Genomic DNA, 21,513 nt, shown 5'->3' with positions numbered 1-21,513 from the left:
ATTCCAACAATCGCAAGACGAGATAAGCTTGCAACGTGGGAGTTTGAACTTGTAATTGAACTTAAAACTTTCGGAACTTAAACACCTTTGCTGGAGATGTCGACCGGTCCTGCGAACTCCACCGAGGCTGCCAATGCCGTTGCCGCTGCCAATGCCGCTGCCTCTGCCGCCGCTGCTGCCGCCGCCTCCGCCGCGGCCGCATCAACCGTGGCACCCGCCACCTCTGTCGCTGCTGCATCCACCTTTAGTGGTGGACATTTTGGTGGTCCAACACCGCAACCTTTCTTGTTTGGTGCTAACCAAACGTCTCTTGGAGGACATAGTTCCGTGCAAGGAACGGTTGGCCAAACCTCGTTTGGATCAACGATTGGTTCCACTTCGAGTGGTTCCATGGGGTCCACTTTTGGACGAACGGTTGGGGCCTTCGGGACCAACGTGGTGAGCTATGGCAACATAGCGGGTTCGGTGCCAATGCAGCCCCCGAGGGCAAATGCAATAGCCGAAAAGCCACCTAAGTTTGGTGGGTCACACTTCAAAATGTGGCAGCACAAGATGATGTTCTACATCACGACTTTGAGCTTGGTCGATTTCCTGTGGGAAGACGAGCCTCCTGCGCCGGCGGACAACGAGACCAGTTTCTGGGTGCATGCCGCATATGACGATTGGCGCTATGGCGACTATCTTTGTAAACATTTCATTTTAGAAGGTTTAGAAGATAGTTTATACAATGTATACGCCAATGTAAAGACCTCCAAACCACTTTGGGAGGCACTAGAGAACAAGTATCGTAGTGATGATGTAATAGCTAAGTTCTTAGACTTTAAGATGATCGATGGTAGATCGATCATGGATCAAGTGCAAGAATTCCAACTTATCTTGCATGAGTTGGAATCCGAAGGGATGAAAATGCCCGAAGCGTTCATCACTGCGGCGGTCATTGAGATGCTACCGCCAAGCTGGATTGACTTCAAGAGCTACCTTATGCAAAACAAAGAGGAGATGACTCTTGAAGATCTCATGGTTAAGCTGCGCCTAGAATTTGATCTGAGGGAATGTATGACCAAGGTCGAAAACTCACCTCAAATCAAAGGCAACTTGTTGGAGAAAGACGGTCCCTCCAACAACAAGCGTGCTCGCCCAAATGCCAAGGACAAGGGCAAAGCAAAAATGAAGGATTGCTACAACTGTGGCAAACTGGGTCACTTGGCAAAGGATTGCTACAAGCTCAAAAAAAAGAAGGCGAGACGTGATATCATTATCATTGAGTAGAAGTTGATCAAGACAACTTGGCGGCTTAAACTAGAGTTTGAGTCCAAGTTGTTATAATCATTGTTTAGATAGCACTTTGGTAGAGCATAGCCAATGAGCTTGTCTAACTCAATAATAATAAGAATGAGTTTATTTCTTATCTATTTGAGTGTTGTGATTTATAGCATTGTAGACATGTGAATCTAAATGCTATAAAAAGATTGGTAAATATGGATTTACTAAAAATAAACGAGCTTAACACTCAAAACAAATGTCAAGTTTGTGTTGAAGCAAAAATGACAAAGTCTCCGTTTCATTCTGTGGAAAGGAGCACTAAACCTTTAGAACTAATCCACACCGACGTGTGTGATCTAAAGTTTGTGCAAACACGAGGTGGTAAGAAGTACTTTATCACTTTTATTGAAGACTGCACAAGGTATTGCTATCTTTATCTTCTAAGAAGTAAAGATGAGGCTATTGAAGCTTTCAAGAACTTCAAAACAGAAGCCGAGAATCAACTTGGTAGTCGAATTAAGATGGTTCGAAGTGATAGAGGAGGAGAATACGTTGCTCCGTTTGAGGAATTATGCAACGCTAGTGGTATAATACATCAAACAACTGCTCCATATTCACCTCAATCTAACGGTGTTGCTGAACACAAAAATCGAACTCTTAAGGAGATGATGAATGCCATGTTGATTAGTTCTGGATTACCCCAGAACATGTGGGGGAGAGGCTGTTCTATCAGCCAACTACATCCTCAATAAAATATCACTCAAGGGAAGGGACGTCACTCCCTATGAGTTGTGGAAAGGCAGAAAGCCCTCATACAAATACCTTAAAGTGTGGGGGTGTTTAGCCAAGGTGCAAGTGCCTCCACCCAAACAAGTCACAATCGGTCCTAAAACAATTGATTGTATCTTTATTGGGTATGCACTAAATAGCAATGCACATCGTTTTTTGGTTCACAAGTCAGACATTCCAACAATGACTGTAGGAATGACGATGGAATCAAATAACGCTGTTTACTTTGAGAATATCTTTCCTTGTAAAGACAAGGGAAAAGAAGAAGCTAGTACAAGCAACGATACTAGAGAAGAAGCTACTAGTTCTGAACCTGTTGAGACAGTGCCCGAATCGCGAAAGCGACCAGGCCCTGACCTTGAAGGGTCAGAACCAAGACGTAGTAAACGAGGCAGGATAGCCAAGGACTTTGGTCCAGAATATATCGCCTTCATGCTAGATGAAGAACCTTCATCTATCAAAGTGGCATTCTCTAGACCAGACGGACTACTCTGGAGGGAAGCAGTCCAGAGTGAAATTGATACAATCATGCAAAACCACACTTGGGTGTTGGTTGATTTACCTGAAGGTTGTAAACCCTTAGGATGTAAATGGATCCTAAAAAGGAAATATAAAGCTGATGGATCAATAGACAAATATAAGGCGCGCTTAGTCGTTAAAGGATTTAAGCAGCGTGAGGGGTACGATTTTTTCGATACCTATTCACCAGTGACGAGGATTACATCTATTCGAGTGCTTCTCGCGATTGCTGCTCTGCACAATCTTGAGATTCATCAAATGGATGTTAAAACAGCGTTCTTAAACGGTGATCTAGAAGAAGAAGTCTATATGGAACAACCTGAAGGGTTTGTAGTACCTGGACAAGAGAAAAAGGTATGCAAACTAGTAAAGTCTCTCTATGGACTGAAACAAGCGCCGCTGCAATGGCACTTGAAATTTGACAATGTCATGTTGTCAAATGGCTTCAAAATCAACGAATGTGATAAATGTGTCTACATCAAGAGCACTAGTAATGGGTACGTTATGGTGTGTCTCTATGTAGACGACATGTTGATTATGGGAAGCAACAATCGTATCATTGTTGATACAAAGAACATGTTAAAAAGAAATTTTGACATGAAAGACATGGGGTTAGCTGACGTGATCCTTGGAATGAAAATTCTCAGGACCACCGATGGAATAACTTTGACACAATCTCATTACATTGAGAAAGTGCTCAAAAGGTTTAATGCGTTTGACAAATCGCCTGTAAAAACCCCATTAGAACTCAACGTTCACATGAAGAAGAACACGGGTGAACCTGTTGCACAGGAAGAATATGCAAGAATCATTGGGTGCCTTATGTATATTACAAATTGCACTCGACCTGATCTTGCATGCCCAGTGAACAAACTAAGTCGCTATACAAGCAATCCAAGTAAAGAACATTGGAAAGCGCTTGAGAGAGTTTTGAGGTACTTAAAGTATACTCTAAACTTTGGAATACACTACACGAGATACCCCCCGGTACTTGAAGGGTACTGTGATGCTAACTGGATATCCGACGCGAAAGACTCGTTATCAACGAGTGGTTACGTATTCACTATAGGGGGAGGAGCAATCTCGTGGAGGTCTACAAAACAGACATGTATTGCTAGATCCACCATGGAATCAGAATTCATCGCTTTAGACAAAGCAGGTGAAGAAGCCGAATGGCTACGAAACTTTTTGGAAGATATTCCATGTTGGTCAAAACCCGTGCGCCCGTCATGATAAACTGCGACAACCAAGCAGCTATTGGGAGGGCGAAAAGTGGGTTGTACAACGGTAAGTCTCGACACCTACGTCGACGATATAATACCGTAAGACATTTGATCGAAAGTGGAGTTATCTCAATTGACTATATAAAGTCAATAGATAATTTGGCCGATCCGCTCACTAAAGCTTTGAATCGAGATCAAATGTATAAATTGCTAGAGGGAATGGGTGTTAAATCCACAAAATAAGGATGATTATAGTGGTAACCCAACCATGATGACTGGAGATCCCAAGAACGTGGTTCAATGGGAAAACTAAGCTATAAGATTCCAAGTAGAACACTCATCTACTTGCATTCCCTAGAGAGCAACTGAGTGTTGAAGCCTGCGTAGTGGTAAGGTTAAGTCATTGACTTTTAATGATTCCTAAACACCTCGGGAAGGTTGAGTATAGCAGGATACTCGGGAAAGAATCACCTATACAAGTGAGATGTGGGGGCCGCATCGACCTAACACTTATGAATCCAAAGAGCTGTCCAAGGCCCGCAAAGGACAAAAACGTGAGAACGAAATGAGGTTGAGGCGTTAGTGTGTTAATACTGTTGTCTCGGTATACACTAAGGAGAAATGGTTCAAAGACATCAAGTTCTACCAATTCACCAGTATATCCGATAGTATTAACTAAGGATGGTTCAAGGCCGCAAACCACCTATTCTAATGCACTAAGGTCTCTTGAGAACAGAGCTTGTGTCTGCATTTGCATTTGGCTATTTCCACTCATGTGGGGGATTGTTGGAAATTGGTTGTGAGTAACCAATGTTTGATAATTTTTCGAGTACCGAAAACATTTAATTTAGCATAATTAAATGGGACATGATCGATCTACGTTCCAAGTAGATGATCGTAGTATATTTATTTACTCAAAACCGATTTCCGGTGAGTGAGAAATAATTGTTTAAAGTTGGGTACTTGAAACATTGAGCTGTGGGAAAAGATAAGCATTAAATAAGATTTAATGCTTATCCCACATCGGAATGTGGATAACATTTATTACAGTATAAAAGTTATTACATCACAGGATGTAATAAAACTGTGTGCACAAGTGACGGGTTGCAAAGCCCACACGCGCGCGCCGCCGCCGCCGCCCGCCCGGCCCGGCCCCGGCCCCGTCGCCCGACGCCCGGCGCCCGGCCCCGGCCCCGGCCCGTCGCCCGACGCCCGGCCCCGGCCCCCGGCGCCGGCGCCCGGTCCCGATCCCGGCCCGTCCCGTCCCGTCCCCGTCACCCGACACGCGGCCGTGGACTTGGATCTTGGCAATTGGTCTTTGGGTGGTCTTTGGGCCTACCCTTATCTTTTTGGACCAACGAAAACTTGGTTCGAGGCCCAACTCGGTTGGGCCTACGCGCATGCACACGAAGCCCGCTCGGGCTTGGCTCGGGAGGACCCTTGGTCTCCCAGGAAGCTTCCACATTACTGCAGAGCCGTTACTTCTGTAACCGCTGTCGGAGAATTCATGGCAAATTCAAACAGCAGGGCTGTTACGTCCGTTTCTGTCTGTAACTCCCGACACACTTAAATACCATCAATGGTATTAACTCCCCCTATTGATGTGGACTGTGCCCTTTATATAGGACAGCCTCCATGCATCATCTACACCTGAAAATCATCACAAGCAACATCACTCTGATACTCTGCATACTGCATCTGTTGAGTTCTGTTCTCGCCTCGTTCCAGTTCGCCGGAGCTCGTTGGTGTGCGGTGCTGCTACCTACGAGACGAAGCCGTTTCATCTTTGGGGACGACACGCCAAACCGAGAGCACTACCGGGGCGTATCTCGTCTTGCGGACAGAGGACCCTCCTCGACTCGGCTGCCTTTCTGGTTTTATTAGATTGTAATTTCAATACAGTTTTTCACTTGTATTCTCATCTCCTACATTTCTGTGTTACATTGTACTACGCCCGCAAGCTTGTATTCCAACAATAATACTATTAAAGTAGTCGAATAAACCCATCTGCACAAAAATAATATGATTGGTTGACAAATGATATTGTAGATACTATATACATCACGTGTGTCATTGTGTACTTTATCGCGCGTATGAGATGATTAAGATGAATCTTTCAACTACTTTTCTTATATAGTTTAGAGGAATTTTGACAACTCTTTTGATCAACTTGTTAGTTGGTGTTAAATCTTAAGTCATTGTAAATTATATTCTCATAAATTGTTCTCTATGAGTATTTTAATAAATTGTTGAGATGTATGTATAAAATGAGATAACGTATCTGCATTTTTCAAATTGAATTGTCAATTTTAGTGGATATTGTCAGAGTGAATTATCATCACAAATAAGTGAACATTTATATCTTGAGTTCTTATCATCAGCTAGCTTGTTATGCCTAAGGTTATTTATTTTTATCACTTTACTTTTTTAGAAAATTTTAAGTTATTCAGTGTTTTATGTGTCTGAAGGTGTATTAAAACTCAGCACATCTTTTTTTTAAATTCCATAAATAATTGGTTAAAAAGTAATCTAGTGGTGTTTTAAAAAATTATAGTAGTAAAAAATTAACAAAATGACTTGAAGTGGTAAATACTTTGACTGTTGGCTTTTAAAAATTTGTACAATGTTTGAAAATAAATCATATTTAATGAACTAGCATTGTCCAAAATGTTACGCAGGATTAATTTGGTATTTATGATATTATTATATTTTTTTTGTAAAAATGTCTACTTAGAAAAAACAAAAGGCCGGAGAAGCAAGGGACGAGTTAACCATTGTTATAAAACAAAGATTTGTGTGCACCCAATGTGACGTATTGAGTTTTAATTATAATAAATTAAACTAATAATTTAACAAATAACTGATAGAAACTTTGTAAAATATGAGAATCTGGCTGAGGAATAAAATGAGATTCTAAACAAATCCTTGAAGTCCAAGTTATCAAGTTGAAATTATAGTAATAGGCGAAGATTGTGAACGAAAACAACGACTTTGACGGTGAAAATGAACAATCTTGATGATTGTATAGAGAAAATGAGAAGAGCAATGAACAATGTTGAAAAATGAAAAGAACTTATATTGCTAGACAGTATTTACAAGATTTCACGAGTAAATTCAAAATGTGCGTATATGAATAATAAAAATATCATATATTTATAGGCAATTTTAAACTAATAAAACAATTATTTTTTCTCGATTCATGTGTAAAATAACGAGCGAGTTGTCCTCATCTTAAAGATCTTTAGGTCAACGGATTCATTTGCCTTTTATTTTATGTCCCATCTCTCTTCACGCTTGGTACTATTAAAATTTGTCAAACGTTAACCTTCCTCCTTTGAAGATCTTTCTTACTTTGATTAGTTTATTTGCTATAATTAAGATTGACTCTCCAACCTTGCCTACCTTTAACATTGATTATGTCTCATCTTCTTTGACATGCTCATAGTTGTCTCTAATTTTTTTTCTTGTCTCTATAGCTGATATCTTCCAAGTTCATTAAGGCAGCTAGGGGTGTTGAACGAGATGGGGCGGGTACCCGACCCCAAATATTTCAAAATTTTTATACTCAGCACCCGACTCGCATCGCATTGGCGGATATTCGAATGCTCGCTCTTAAATTGCCCGCGACAAATGCACAAACTAGTCAAATTTACTACAAAAGTATGCTTTATAGGATCTTGAATAATCGAAACCTGTTATTTTTACTAGTGCCTTGAATTGTGCTCACGATAATAAACATTTTAAATTCAACAATGAGGGGGCGTCTACTTTGCATGATTAATACGATGTACGGCTGAGTAATTTTATTCTCAATAGTAGGATTTTTCCAATCCCACCTTTTTAATGGAATAAAAATCAAGCAAAATTAGTTTAAATATAAAAATAATTAAGGACACTGAGATATTCCAAAGTTTCGATTCATCAAAGTAATTAAAACAAATAATAGATTAGTCTTACTATTTTTATCTATCAAGATTAATCTTTCAAAGTAAACGTCCACTCAGTAAAACTAATCCCAACTTGTTTCATTTCAGTCTTGTTTCTACACATTGTTCGTATGAGAAATTTTTATCTAATGTAGCTTGTCTTGAAATGTTAACTTAACAGAAAATAACATGATTTACTTCATTCGTGATGTTGATTTTATTTTTCACTTTTTAAATATTAAATCAATAAAATTCTAAAAAAAAATGAGTATTCAGATATTTACCGCAAATATGTCAAGTATATCTGATACCCTTTGGCACGGATGACTTCATGAGTCAACCATGCACTTTTGAAGATATATTATCACAATACATATTTGTAAATAAAATAATTTGTAAATTCATCATCGATTTTTACCAAATGGGCCTAATTCAATGGGAAGAGTAAAATATATTCCACATCGGAATGTAGGGTTAGAGTTGTCAAATGGGTCGGGTTAAGTCAGTCCAACTCAGTCCACCAAGCTTTTGAATTATATTAGATCGAGTCGAATTTGATCGGACTGCAAAATAGTAAGTCCGGCCCAACCCCTCTTGAGCTATCGGACGGTCATGCCAAATCGGCCCAATTGCTGCTTTTTTATTGTGACAATAAGTAAAAGTGCCCACTTCTTATGGTGAAAAATAAGTAAAAGTGTCCCCTTCTTATGGTGAAAAATAAAAAATGCCCACTTCTTATAAAAACTTGATTCTATGCCCAAAATACCTAAATTACCCTTGATGTCAACATCCCAAACTTACTTATATGACAAATTGCATCATTTTTTGTGTAAGTTTTACACTTTTTTGATACAAGTACAAATATGTAAGAAAAATGTAAGAAAAAAATAGTCTATTGTCGGTAAAGTAGGTTGCCACCCGATGTTACCGTCTGGGCGGCAAGCTATTTTTTCGACCAGAAAAGTAGCTTGCAGCTCGGAAAATTTAGCTTGCCGCCCGGGCGGCAACCTCGTCCGAGCGGCAAGCTACTTTTCGACAACTAACTTTTTTGTCTTGCTAGTACACTGATTGAGACATGAAGGGTAATTTAGGTATTTTGAGCATATAATCAAGTTTTTATAAGAAGTGGGCAATTTTAATTTTAAACTTAACAAGTGGGCAATTTTAATTTTCTCTGTTTTTTATTCTTTTCTTAAATCCTATTTCGTTTTGCTACAAAAATGATAAAAAAAAAATAAAATAAAATAAATTAAATCGACTAACATAAAATAAAATCACCAACTGACAAAATATAATTAAAAATAAAATAAGAATCTTAAACTATTTAATTGTAAGTCAAAATACAATGAAAAAAAAATTCCATAATAGATAGTTTATTAAATAACACTTCAAAGTATTTAAACAAATTTAAAGTCATAATAGTAAATTTATTAAGAAAACTCAAAATTCGTATTCAAACCAAGAAAACACCTATTTCGAAATACAAAATTAGCAAAACAGATATTCACATTTCATACTGCACTAATTAAAGCTTATTCTAAAGATGACAAACTCACGGTCACGACAAAGCTAAAGAGGAATGATAATATTTATTATAACATGAAGGGGTTCATAAAAATAAAATAATTTAAATGCATGTATATATATATATATATAGGGGTGAGCTAAAATAAAAACACCTCTTAAAATATAAAATAGGAACAATTTTCAGCCCTTAGATCATCAAGATCTATAGTTGATTCATCACCTTGTTGGATGAATTCATGGTCTCGAGTTCGATCCCGTGGGTAGCAAAAAACTTATTTTTTGCATTTCATACAGTTATACAATAAATTCATACGTGTTCTACATAGAAGTCATACATTTTAGCTAGTTCGTACTTTATATGTTAAGAAGTGTTTATACCGTAACCCTTCCCTACATATATATATATATATATATATATATATATATATATATAATTAGCTTATACCTCATATTTAAATCAAAAGTTAGAATTTCTCAATTAATGAGCTATCATACGAGTGAAATATGAACATGAATTTGTTTTTCATTATTTTTATTCTATATTTCAAAATATATAATTATATAAGTAAAAATTACTCCCCCCGTCCACAAAAATGGGTCACAATTACTATATTTGACGTCCACAAAAAATAGGGCAGTTGCCCTTTTAGTATATGGGCCCACCACTTTTTCTTATATTTTATTCTTACAAACACTTTTTAATTTAATCTCAACCACTCATTTCGTATAATGGTGGGATCCTTTATCCCCGTGCCCAAAGAATGTGCCCCATTAATTTGGTGGACGGAGGAAGTATAAATTAATAGTGTTAAGTACCAAATTGCCCCCTATCGATGACGTCCCTATCGCATACAGGACCCTATAGTCAGGGTTAGAGCTGTTTACTACCTCAACGTGGCAAAAGCGCAGCAAATTCCCCCCTCCACCCGCCACTTAACGGACATTAACACCGTTATAATAAATATTTTTTTAAGTCTCTCTCTCTCTCTCTCTCTCTCTCTCCTTGAGTTTGCTTGCTCACCCCCAACGTCACCTTCCGCCGTCTCTACACCCTTCACGCTTCCCACGACGTCGAGCGCCTCTTCACCCCCAGTCACCAAACCCCAACTCCTCTCCCTCTTCACCGCCGTCGGTGCCACCCACAAAACACAGATCAAGTGCCTTCACCGCCTCCGATCCATCACCTCCACCAACCAAACCAACCGAATTTGCATGGAGAAATCCGACGCAACCGATTTCCTTGCCGCACTAGTCGTCGTGAGAGACGTCGAAAGAGGCTTTGAGCATTCTTCACAGCCTCCAACTATCGGAATCCAGCCTCAAAACCCTAGCTCTTCTAGACCCAAATTCATCAATTGCTTAACCAGATTTATGCAATATTCCAACTACGAATCGCAAGCTTACGCAATATGATGCTGAAATCGATGGTGGAAGTCACCGATGATCCAGCTCATGTGTTCAACTCAAATATCCAAATATTAGTCGAGTTAATTCAAATCTTAAGAGACCAGATCTGTAAAAAAGCGACGAAGGCGGCACTAAAGGTGTTGATCGCAATCTGTGCGTGGGGCATAAAAAAATCAAAACAGCACAAGCCGGATTTATCGGAGTGCTTATCGATATCCTTCTGGAATCGACCGATAAAAGGTAGTTGGAGATGTTACTAAAAGTGCTGGATCTAGTTTGCCAGTGCGCCGAGGAGAGGGCAAAGCTGCTGCATTACAATGCAGAATTAGCCGTGGTGTCGAAGAAGATACTTAGGATTTCGCACGTAGGGAGTGAAAGAGAGAGAGAGAGAGAGCTACGACCCACCTGAATTAAAAAAAAATTATTCCAACGGTGTTGACGTTCGTTAAGTGGCTGGGGGAATTTGGTGCGATTTTGTCACGTTGAGGTAGTGAACAACTCTAACCCTAACTATAGGATCCTGTACGTGATAAGGACGCCATTAATAGGGGAAATTTGGTACTTAACCCAAATTAATAATTAAAAAAAATTAGGCGTGCCAACAAGCCCAAAACCCCATGCTTTTTAACCCCGAAGCCCAGTTGGCACAGCGGGCCATCTGGACGAACTTTTTAGGCCTGATTTTTTTTTCGGGACTTTATTTTATCGAACTCAATCAAACCTTAAATTCGGGCGAATTGGGCTGGCCCATTGGACCGGGCTAAATTTGGCCAACTCTAGCATCTATTTTAATTAGATTTAATTAGAATTAATCAATACTTAATTACTACTCATCCTGTCCATGAAAAATATGACATTTTTGTCATTTTGAGTATCCATAAAAAGTATAACACTTTTCATTTTAATACACGATTTTTCTTATCTTTTATCCTTACAAATATTCTTTATTTACAAAAAAAAATCACTCTTAATTCAATATCAAATGTCATATAATGGTGGGGCCATTTCTCCATTACATAAAAATCGTCATTCATTTTATTAAAATGTGTGTCCACCAAAGTATCAAATTTTTTGAAACAATATACTTGCGTGACCATTTTAAAGAAGTAAACACAATATTTGGCCACTAATTGAAAAAACACAAAATCTGGTTATTTTTTACGTTTTAGAATTGTGTTGCCCTTAATTAAGGCGGACCAGATTCTGGTTTGCACGCGGGTTAGGCATACATGGCACTATCAGTGCCATATACTCTCTCATATGTAGTTCTGCATGAATGATACTTATAGCCATATTAGTGACATTAGTGTCATATACATGTGTGATGATATTATTTAGATGGGTACAATTATATGACCATTTTGAACACTTCCCCATGGGATTTAGATTATCATTTAGAGTTTAAATTCTCATTTAGAATTTAGATTATCTATTTAGGGTTTAGATTCCTCATTCAAGGTGCTGCACGAATGGTACTTATGATCATATTAGTGCAATATACTCTCCCTTATGTAGTGTTGCACAAATGATACTTATGGTCATATTAGTGTCATTAGTGCCATATACTTTCTCTTATGGTCACTGGTACCATTCGTACATAGCACTATTGGCACTAATAGTGGCCAAAAGTATCAATTTACTTAGTTATTATTATTTATTTTTTATTTTTTTTTCCGGTTGGTACTTTTGACACTAATAGTGCCATATGTGCCTAACCCGCGCGTAAACCGAACCCGACCAGAATTCGATCCGCCTTAATTAAGAGAAAAATAGTCTTATTACGTAATAAATGACCATATTTTGTGTTTTTTCAATTATTGACCAAATATTGTGTTTTCATCTTCAAAATGACTATTTCAAAAGCGCTCTCCATATTTTTTTATGGATACGGGGAATATTATTTATTATTTTATAATTATGACTTATTTTAATTTATAATTAAAATTTATTACTCAATTTACTCTAGCCTCATAATATATTTACTAATTTGATCGACCTCATTAAGGTTAATAGTGTTTTATGTTCCGAACTTTCAGCGTTTTCCATAAAATGTTCCGAATTTTCATTTTTTCTTAAAAAATCTCGAACTTCTAGTTTTTTTTTTCCATAAAATGTCCCGCTATATAAAATTCAATGACGAAAATATGACAAAAAAAAACTCTCAACTTTCAACGTTTTTCAACAATGGTGGTTCCTAATATAATTTTTCAACAATGGCGGTTCCCAAAATATTTCTTTCGGCGAGATAATTCATCCTTTTGTCACTGAATTTTATATAATAAGATATTCTATGAAAAAAAATTCAAAATTTTTAAGAGAAAATAAAAATTCGAGACATTTTATAACGAATACTAAGGAGGTGATTGGTATGATGGAATGGAATGAGGGTGGAATGGAATGGAGGTAGGAATGGAATGAAGGGAGGAAAGGAATGACAATCCTTGGTGATTCCTTTGCTTGGTATGCACAAGGAATACAAAAGGAATGGAATTGCAATTCCTTGTTTGATTCCATTCCTATGATTGGTATCTAAAAATAAATTTTAGGAATGGAATGGAATTATTTTGTTTTGCTAAATTAACATTTACATCATAATTTATCAAATTGGCATTATTTTGCATCTCTCTTCCACCTCTATTTTGTGTTATATTTGTAGGGACAATCCAAAATATGCACTGGGGTAAAATCGAAAAGAAAAAAAAAGAATATTAATCAATTTTTTTTAAAAAAAAACTGACTTATTTTCCATGCATATTACTACTACACAGAAACATGCACCCGAAAAAAAAAATTAAATTTTTCTTGCCACCCACATGTAATGCCCCGACTTTTTATTAAGGATTATAGACTTTTAATTATTGATTTAAGGATTTCTTATGGTAATTAGGGTTCAGCATCCATTAATAAAATACGGACTTATGTGAATTTGATGATTACATACGTGATAATTTATTTTTATTTTTATTTCAACGGATGATGCACTCAAAATATATTTTGAGTCCATTAAGAGAATGATGGAGCTCAAAGATTTATTTTGAGTTTTCAAATCGAAAAAAAAAAATTATGTATTTATTTATTTTTACCGAGAAATTTAGGAATGATGAGTTATAAAAATTTTCCATCAATATTTTTCTCAAATTATTTTCCTATGATGTATTTATAAATTGAGAGAGTGCACTAATGTTAGTGCTATTTATTCTAATTTTGATCACAAGAGTTTTATGCTCTAGCATTTTATTAATTGATGATTAGTCTTACATATATTTTTTTTCTTACACATGGTTTATTACTACACCACATTTTTATATTTACTTAATGTAACACCCCATTATCCTCCACTAATATTTTCTTTTCCCTACCACTAATCTTTTTCCCTACCATCACTAATATTTTCTTTTCCCTACCACTAATCTTTTTCCCTACCACTACTCCTACCTCTCCACCACACTACTCCTTTTCCCCCACCACTACATTCTTTCTCCCACTCTCACAACTTTTCTCCCACCATTATCACACTCCATAGAAGCCTTTGAAGCCCCAAGAGAAGTAGCAAAGCAAGGGAGAGTGTGGGAAAACTATAGAGTGAAGGTTGTGCTTCGAGGGTGAGTTTTTCTTTGCTTTTTCTCAACTGAAAATGCTTTATGGCCATGGATTTTTACACATTTGTGTGCTATATTATGTGAGGATATGTTTTATGATTTTGGATGATTATTTTGGTAGAGTTTATTGGGTGAAAAACCGTGCATGAGGTAAGGCAGCGAATCTGCCATAAGCACACTGCTCGGCAGTGTTTTGCAAGGCGATTCCAGCCATCCAAACGGTTCCCAAAAATTCCCAAATTCATTGTGTATCATCTTTCATATGTTTTCTATACTTTGGTAAAATTTCAGAAGGTTTGGAGCTCTTATGATGTATTTATGAATTTGTAAACATCACTGCCCATCTGGAATACAGTTTTGGTAAACAATCTTTGGGAGGCCATAAGTAAAGTTTCAATCGGTGAAAACCTTTGAAACTTGAATATGTCACTCTAGACTCCCGTATCTTTCTTTTGACCTCGGTCTCACCATTTTTGAGTAAGGGAAACAACCGGTATAAATTCTTGAAATCTAGTTCTTATTCCTTGTACCATCCAGTAGATTTTACAAACCTACGACTTTGAGGTGGCAAAGGCCGACTTAAATCTTTGATTCTCAAGCCTATCTTTCTACTGAATATTCACTGACATGTTGGGAACTTACTTGTTCAGTTTTAGAATTTTTGGTGAAGCCTAAAGTGGTTTTTCCGATTTATGTTCTGAATCTGCCAAACTTGAACTCTTTTTGTGCACTGAACTTTAGACAGTCATATCTTCTAAACCATGAATGTTCTTGGAGTAAATCCAACTGGAGAGTGTTATGATCTCTCCCTAGTTTCCAGATTGACCCTTGGGGTTCCCAGTGGAGTTTTGTAAAGGGGGATATGAATTTTTAAAGAAAGCCCACTGACTTGGTTGTAATCTGGAAATCTGAAATTTTCAGATTTTTGCTTGTTAAATACCCATCTTTGAGAGGGCATATCTTGCTCGTTTGAATTTTTTTTCATTCGATTCAAATTGGAGAATGATCCTTGAAATGTCTAGTTTCCAGAATGTCTTTTGGAGCCTCATTTGGAGATCCGAGGCAGATTTGATGTCTGTTGCAAAACAACCTCTTAAGAGCTCAAGTTGTTGAATTATTTTCTATGTATCAAAGTTTATTTTAAAGGATGTTTCATGAAAGATTTAGTATATGTGCGTAACGAGTTTGGGACTATTTATTTTAAATGAGGTCCGTTCTTTTATTTAAATTATGATGGACTTTTAATGAATATTTTGGGATTAAACTCTTATTTCTTGATTTATATAAATTATTTTTTTAAGGACTTATAAATATGAATTTCGTAGGCCTACTGACCTACTGTGATCGACGGTTTGTCGATGTCTAATAGCTTTGAAAATTTTATAGCAAGTCCCTACATGAGTCTTGAGTACCCTGGTAAAATTTCAAGCCATTCCAACTTCGTTTGATACTTCTTTAAAATGCAAAACCTAAACTGCACATTACTACCGAGAATTTCAGAGAACAGAGGAAAGAGTCATTCATTTCAGTAGCTTCCTGTGTGATCTAGATTTCCAAATTTTTATGGTATTAACCTTATTGTGTTAGCTAGATATCCACCAAAGTTGAGCCCAGTTTGACAACGTTTACTATTTTTCAAAAATCCAAGTTTTCGATTGTTCAAAACTGCCGAACATGGTAGATCATGGTAAAAACGTCATATCTCTCAAACCACTTGGAGTTTTCGACTCTACTTTTTTTTATATGAAACTAGACTCGAAGATCTTTCTTTCAGTATGAGTCTCGAGTCCAGGATATGTCGGAGTCAGAACATATTAAATTTTGAAGTTGAGTCAGTGTAAAAACAGAGCATGTTTTGATGATGTTTGATTGTGATTCTTATGTGCCTTATGTGTTTGTGTTGCCTATGTGTTTGAATGAGATTAGACGAGGTATGATTGATTTTTGACTGTCTTTAATGTAACGAATTATGGATGCTAGAACCCTAAAACATTAAAAGATACCCTAGGCACGTAGAATTAGACTTTGTCTTATGACAATTTCTTCACGAACTTATCGACTCTTCATCAATGAAGGTCCGGGCGACAGAAAGTGAAGCCGAAGAAGAAACGACTCCACGCCAGCTTTAAGAACAATTGAGGTGGGCATTACTTTTACTATACGTATATAGAGATCCCCTGCGTGTCGTAGGCCTCTTATACGAATATATGCATGAGATGATTTTAACTGTTAATTTCAGTTTATTATTATGCCCAAATGATAAATGACTCTTATGAAATGAAAATGAAATGTTCATGAAATGAAATGAAATGTTTATGAAATGATTGACTGCCAAAAATGTTTATGTTTTTATATGTATCCTATCTGTGTTGGTTCGCCAACTTTAAAGGAAATCCAATTGGGATCCTATGCTAGACAAAGGTCGCTAGCTAGGGTTAACGTGTACACTCATGGAGATCGCGAGTCGCTTGCGACCGGTCTTGGCGTCCGTGGTAAGGAGGCCTCCTTCCCGGCGCGTGACAGAAAGGACAGATATGGATCATATAGACTGAAAATGGGATGCGCATCCACCTTTATGAAAATGAATGAAATGTTTTAGTAAGCGCAGGTCATTCAAGAAAACCCCTGTGTGTTACTGTTGGCAGTTCAATTTATATATGTATGCATGTTGTATTTTCGGCTTATGTCACTGAGTATTTTTATACTCAGCCCTGCATGTATTTCTAAATGTGCAGGTTGAGCAGGCGATGGAATGGATCGGTGTTGAGCAGATTTCCCTTTTGATGTTTATGTAATGAAACCTTGAGTATGCATCTCCATATGCATAACTCACACGTTTTTTCGCTGCAAACACTCTGACTTATTTATCATTTCTACTTGAACTTATTACTACTTCATTTTAATTAACTTTCAGTTGGGGTCTAATCGTTATGGCAGACTCATTTGTGAATTACCCAAGTGGTTATATATATATACCACTAGTTTGTTATTAATGTTGGTTACTTAGTAAATCCCCTTTAATTTCCGTTTCTTATTGTTCACCCCAAGTCATAACCCCGGTTAACCCGTCATTGGGATAGTGGGCTGTGACAGAGTGGTATCAGAGCAGTTCGTTTGCTCTGGCCCTAGAAACCTTATTCTAAAAAGCCAAGTCTAGTTTGATTCACTAGACATACGTGGGTTAATACGACACCGCTCAACACTCCATTGCATCGTGCTCAATCAAGGAAAAAGGTAACTACAGTTACAATGTTTTAAACATGTTATTGTTCTAAACTGTTTCATGAAGATGTTTATGTAAAGAGCATGCTATGATGAAATGTTGAATGTTTTGTCTTTCATGGCATATCATTGCAGTTATGATGATATAATAAGAAGGATGATAGAGAATTGACACATGCTTTCCCCAGAAAACATAGATTGCTATAAGTTGCATGATCACGATTCTAAAAGAACATAGACTGCTAGATTAGTAGGATATCTCTACAATCTAGATTCTTGAAGTGATGATTTAGAAGAATGATAGAGAACTTAGAGCATTTCAGCTTCCACAAGAAAACAATGGTTCTTTTGAATTACAAAGAGGAATGAAAAGACATTTACGCGTTGAAGGAAAAGCACGGAATGATGATACAAGATGAATTCAAGGCAAACGTTGCATCAAAGGTTTAAGCATAAGTCTCTACGTTCGAATGTTTACACACGATGGAACAGCGAATCGACTTATGTTACACGATAGATTATAAAAAGGGCGTGATTTGATTGTCTGCGGGTTATATATATTTGTGACATACATGGGAAATGGGATTCGAGTCCACTAGAATAGAAGACCTTAAAATAAGTTTAGTTGTCTTAATGAAACTTATGTTTTGTTATGCATAGTATGTTCATAACCTTGTACATTTAAGAGTTTTACGTCTACTTACGTATAAGAAGACTCACACTTTCCCTTATCTATTAAAGATGGTTACGTCCAGGCATATTCCGATGGTTAGGAAAGCTCCGCGTTTGACCCAGCAGAGACTACCCGGGCATATCGGGATTTTAGTATAGCTTTTGACGACGACATAAGAATTGTTATAGCTCAGTATACACGTCTTTGGACTGTTGCCCATGTCTTTGGGACTACAAGTTATATAAGAAAATATGGTTCGACTGTCTGTATGTAGACCTTGGGGAATAAGAGTCTAGTTCAATAGGACTAGAACCTTAAGTTTGAGCTTTAAGCTGCCACTACGAACTCAAGTTTCGTTATGTATAGTATGTCCACGACTTCTCAAGTTCAGGACAATGTTTCCCGTGTGACTGGGAAGTGATGATGTTGGACCTGGCCAGTCCACATGATCCAAATCTCAGTAGACGTCTTTTGGGTTGAAAACCTATATGTTTCAACTTTCGGTTGAAAAGCCAGACGGGTTCTTACTCGAGGTCATTTTGTTCGACCTTGTAGTTAATCATTTCATACCCTCTGGTCATTCTTTTGAATCTCTTGAACAATTTCTACAACACCTTGCTTTGATGTTGTGTTGATTTTGAGCCTTGCAACTCGTGAGTTGTCATAGTAGATTCCCTTTATCGATAAGACTAAGAAGTATTAGTCTACTGACCTAGTATACCACCCAAACTATAGCTTTGAATAGTTGTCTCTCATTGTGTTTAAATTAGTTGAGATTAGTCTTTGTCCTATGAATATTATCGACCACTCATTATGATAGAAATTCAGAATCCAAATTGAGACCGTAATATAGAGTTTGCGTAAATGAACGACTTTCTGTGTTGCATTCCAATTGACTGAATTTGCAGATTTTGGTTGAAGGCCAAAAGAAAAACGATGACTCAAGAAGAGCTGTCAGACTTGTCTTAGAAGATTTTCAGAAAGGGGTATATGACAATTATATTTCTAATAGCCGTTATAAGAGGAAATGAAAAGAAATGTTTAATCCAAAGCAAAACAAGACGGGATATGACCAAGTATGACCATATTTTCTGCAGCATGTCCGTTAGGCCCCACAGTAGGTGGACATAGAAGAAAAGATGATAGACAAGTTTCACTCCGGCCTAAGGTACTCAACAACTATACTGAGTTTATGAACTCTGAATTGTTCAGCCAAGCTCTGGACGCCGAGGTAGTAGGCCCGAGATTTGCTCGACCCAAACTCACTCAGGAAGTAAATGATCAAGGACGAAGGCAAGACTACTATGATAGTCGAAATGGCAAGAGGCCTTGGTAGGAAACATAGTGCCCCAAAGGCAAGGACAAGGACATCAAACAAATATAGGACCTGCTAAGGATAAGTAGGGCCAGCCTGGGGTACCTCCATGGCCGAAGTTTTCCAAGTCATATTATGATATATGTTTGGATGATAGTAATACATGTTTTAAATATGGTCAGAAGGGCCATTTTGCTAAAGATTTCCAAGCAAGGCCACAAGGAGGGATGTGAAGATCAAATCAACCGGGTCAAGCACAACCATTTAGGGTCATTCTAGGCCAACAACTACTCTATCCACCACAACCCCCCTTAAGTTAGAACCTATGCCCCGCACAAGAATAAATAAGGAAGCAAACAAGGAAACCTAATAAGTATGGGCATGCTACTCAACACACCTGTTATACTTCTGTTCGATACGGGTGCCTCGCATTCTTTCTCTGCAAGTGCATGTGCAAATACCCTAAAACTCATACCTGAAAAGGGCTAATCTGGACATGAGAAATTCTTTACCCATAGGAGGGGCGACGATAGAAACACATGCTTACTCAAACCAAGAGGTAAACATAGGATCATTTAAGGTCATAGTAAACAACTTGCAGTTTATACAATATAGGACATTGATGTAATCCTAGGGATTGACTGGTTAGCTAAGAACTACGCCACAATTTTATGCAAGGAGCGGAAGATTGCTTTTAACTTTTCGGGGATGGATGCTTTGAGATAAACCTGGGGAACAGGATACCAATTATTTCAGCCTTACAAGCGAGGAAGATGATGAACAAGATAGACTGCCAAGCTTTCCTGGTATACCTGATCGGAGGAGTTGAGACCAAAGGGATAATTGAAGACGTAGAGATTGTACGGGAATTCTGAGATATTTTTCAGAAAATTTACCAGGGCTGCCACTCGATAGACAAGTAGAATTTACCATCGATTTTGAACCAGGATCAGCACCGGTATCCAAGGCACCTTATAGGATGGCTCCAAGGGAATTGGAGGAGCTAAAGATCCAATTACAGGAATTATTGGACCTAGGTTTTATCAAACCTAGTGTATCCCATGGAAAGCGCCTGTGTTATTTGTCAAGAAGAAGGAAGGCACCTTGAGGATTATTTATTCGACCAACTCAAAGGCGTGAGTGTAATCTTTAAGATCGATTTGAAGTTTGGGTATCATCAGTTAAAAGTTAGACATGAAGATATACCCAAAACGGCTTTCCGAATAAGATATGATCACTACGAATTCGTAGTTGTGCCGTTCGGATTAATAAACGCGCCAGTGGTGTTCATGGACCTCATGAACAGAGCATTCTATCCTTACTTGGATAAGTCCATCTTGGTATTCAAAGACGATATCCTTATCTACTCCAAGATTAAGAAGAATATAAGAAACATTGAGAATCGCGTTGCAAACACTAAGGGGTGAATGTCTTTATATCAAATTCACTAATTGTGAGATTTGGCTTAAGGTCAGAAGGTATCAAGGTTGAAGCAGTACAAGGATGGAGGTCACCAACAACTCCAAATGAGATAAGAAGTTTCTTAGGATTAGCTGGCTACTATCGAAGATTCATTGAAGGATTTTCCAAAAATAGCAAGACCAATGACGCAGTTACTTGGAAGGAATCAAGTATACTTGACTGATGAGTGCGAGAGAAGTTTTCAGCAGAGCTCAAGGACATGTTACATACTGCACCGTGCTAGCATTCCAGAACCAGACAGGGAATAGGTGATCTACACGGATGCGTCGAAAAATGGACTAGGTTGTGTGTTAATAGCAAGAGGGAAAGGTGATAGCATATGCATCGCGACAAACTTAGACCACATGAACTGAATTATCCAACCCATGATTTAGAATTAGCTGCAGTGTGCATGCACGGAAAATATGGAGACATCACCTGATACGGAGTTAGGTGTGGATATTCACCGATCATAAAAGCTTGAAAATATTTGTTTTCAAGCAAAGGGATCTGACCATGAGACAAAGAATATGGCTCGAACTAGTAAAGGATTATGATTGTGGTATTAACTACCACCCAGGCAAGGCCA

At 37.7% G+C, this 21,513-nt stretch overlaps 1 long non-coding RNA gene and 1 pseudogene across 3 annotated transcripts; both read left to right on the top strand.

Annotated features, from left to right (window-relative positions):
* Positions 1–1,784: 1,784 nt before the first annotated feature.
* Positions 1,785–11,063, top strand: LOC130993887 (E3 ubiquitin-protein ligase PUB23-like; annotated as a pseudogene).
* A 2,902-nt stretch (positions 11,064–13,965) lies between these two features.
* On the top strand, positions 13,966–17,279 carry LOC130995562 (uncharacterized). Of its 3 annotated transcripts, none has more exons than XR_009092195.1 (3): positions 13,966–14,256; positions 16,329–16,393; positions 16,989–17,279. It is a non-coding gene; the product is annotated as an uncharacterized LOC130995562 (long non-coding RNA). The 3 variants fall into 3 exon arrangements; XR_009092197.1 differs by lacking the exon at positions 16,989–17,279 and adding an exon at positions 16,643–16,980; XR_009092196.1 differs by having other exon boundaries at positions 16,329–17,279.
* Positions 17,280–21,513: the final 4,234 nt, after the last annotated feature.

This window comes from Salvia miltiorrhiza, chromosome 7, assembly GCF_028751815.1.
Source record: "Salvia miltiorrhiza cultivar Shanhuang (shh) chromosome 7, IMPLAD_Smil_shh, whole genome shotgun sequence".
NCBI classification, from domain to species: Eukaryota; Viridiplantae; Streptophyta; class Magnoliopsida; order Lamiales; family Lamiaceae; genus Salvia; species Salvia miltiorrhiza.
This window is presented reverse-complemented; position numbering and strand designations above follow the sequence as displayed.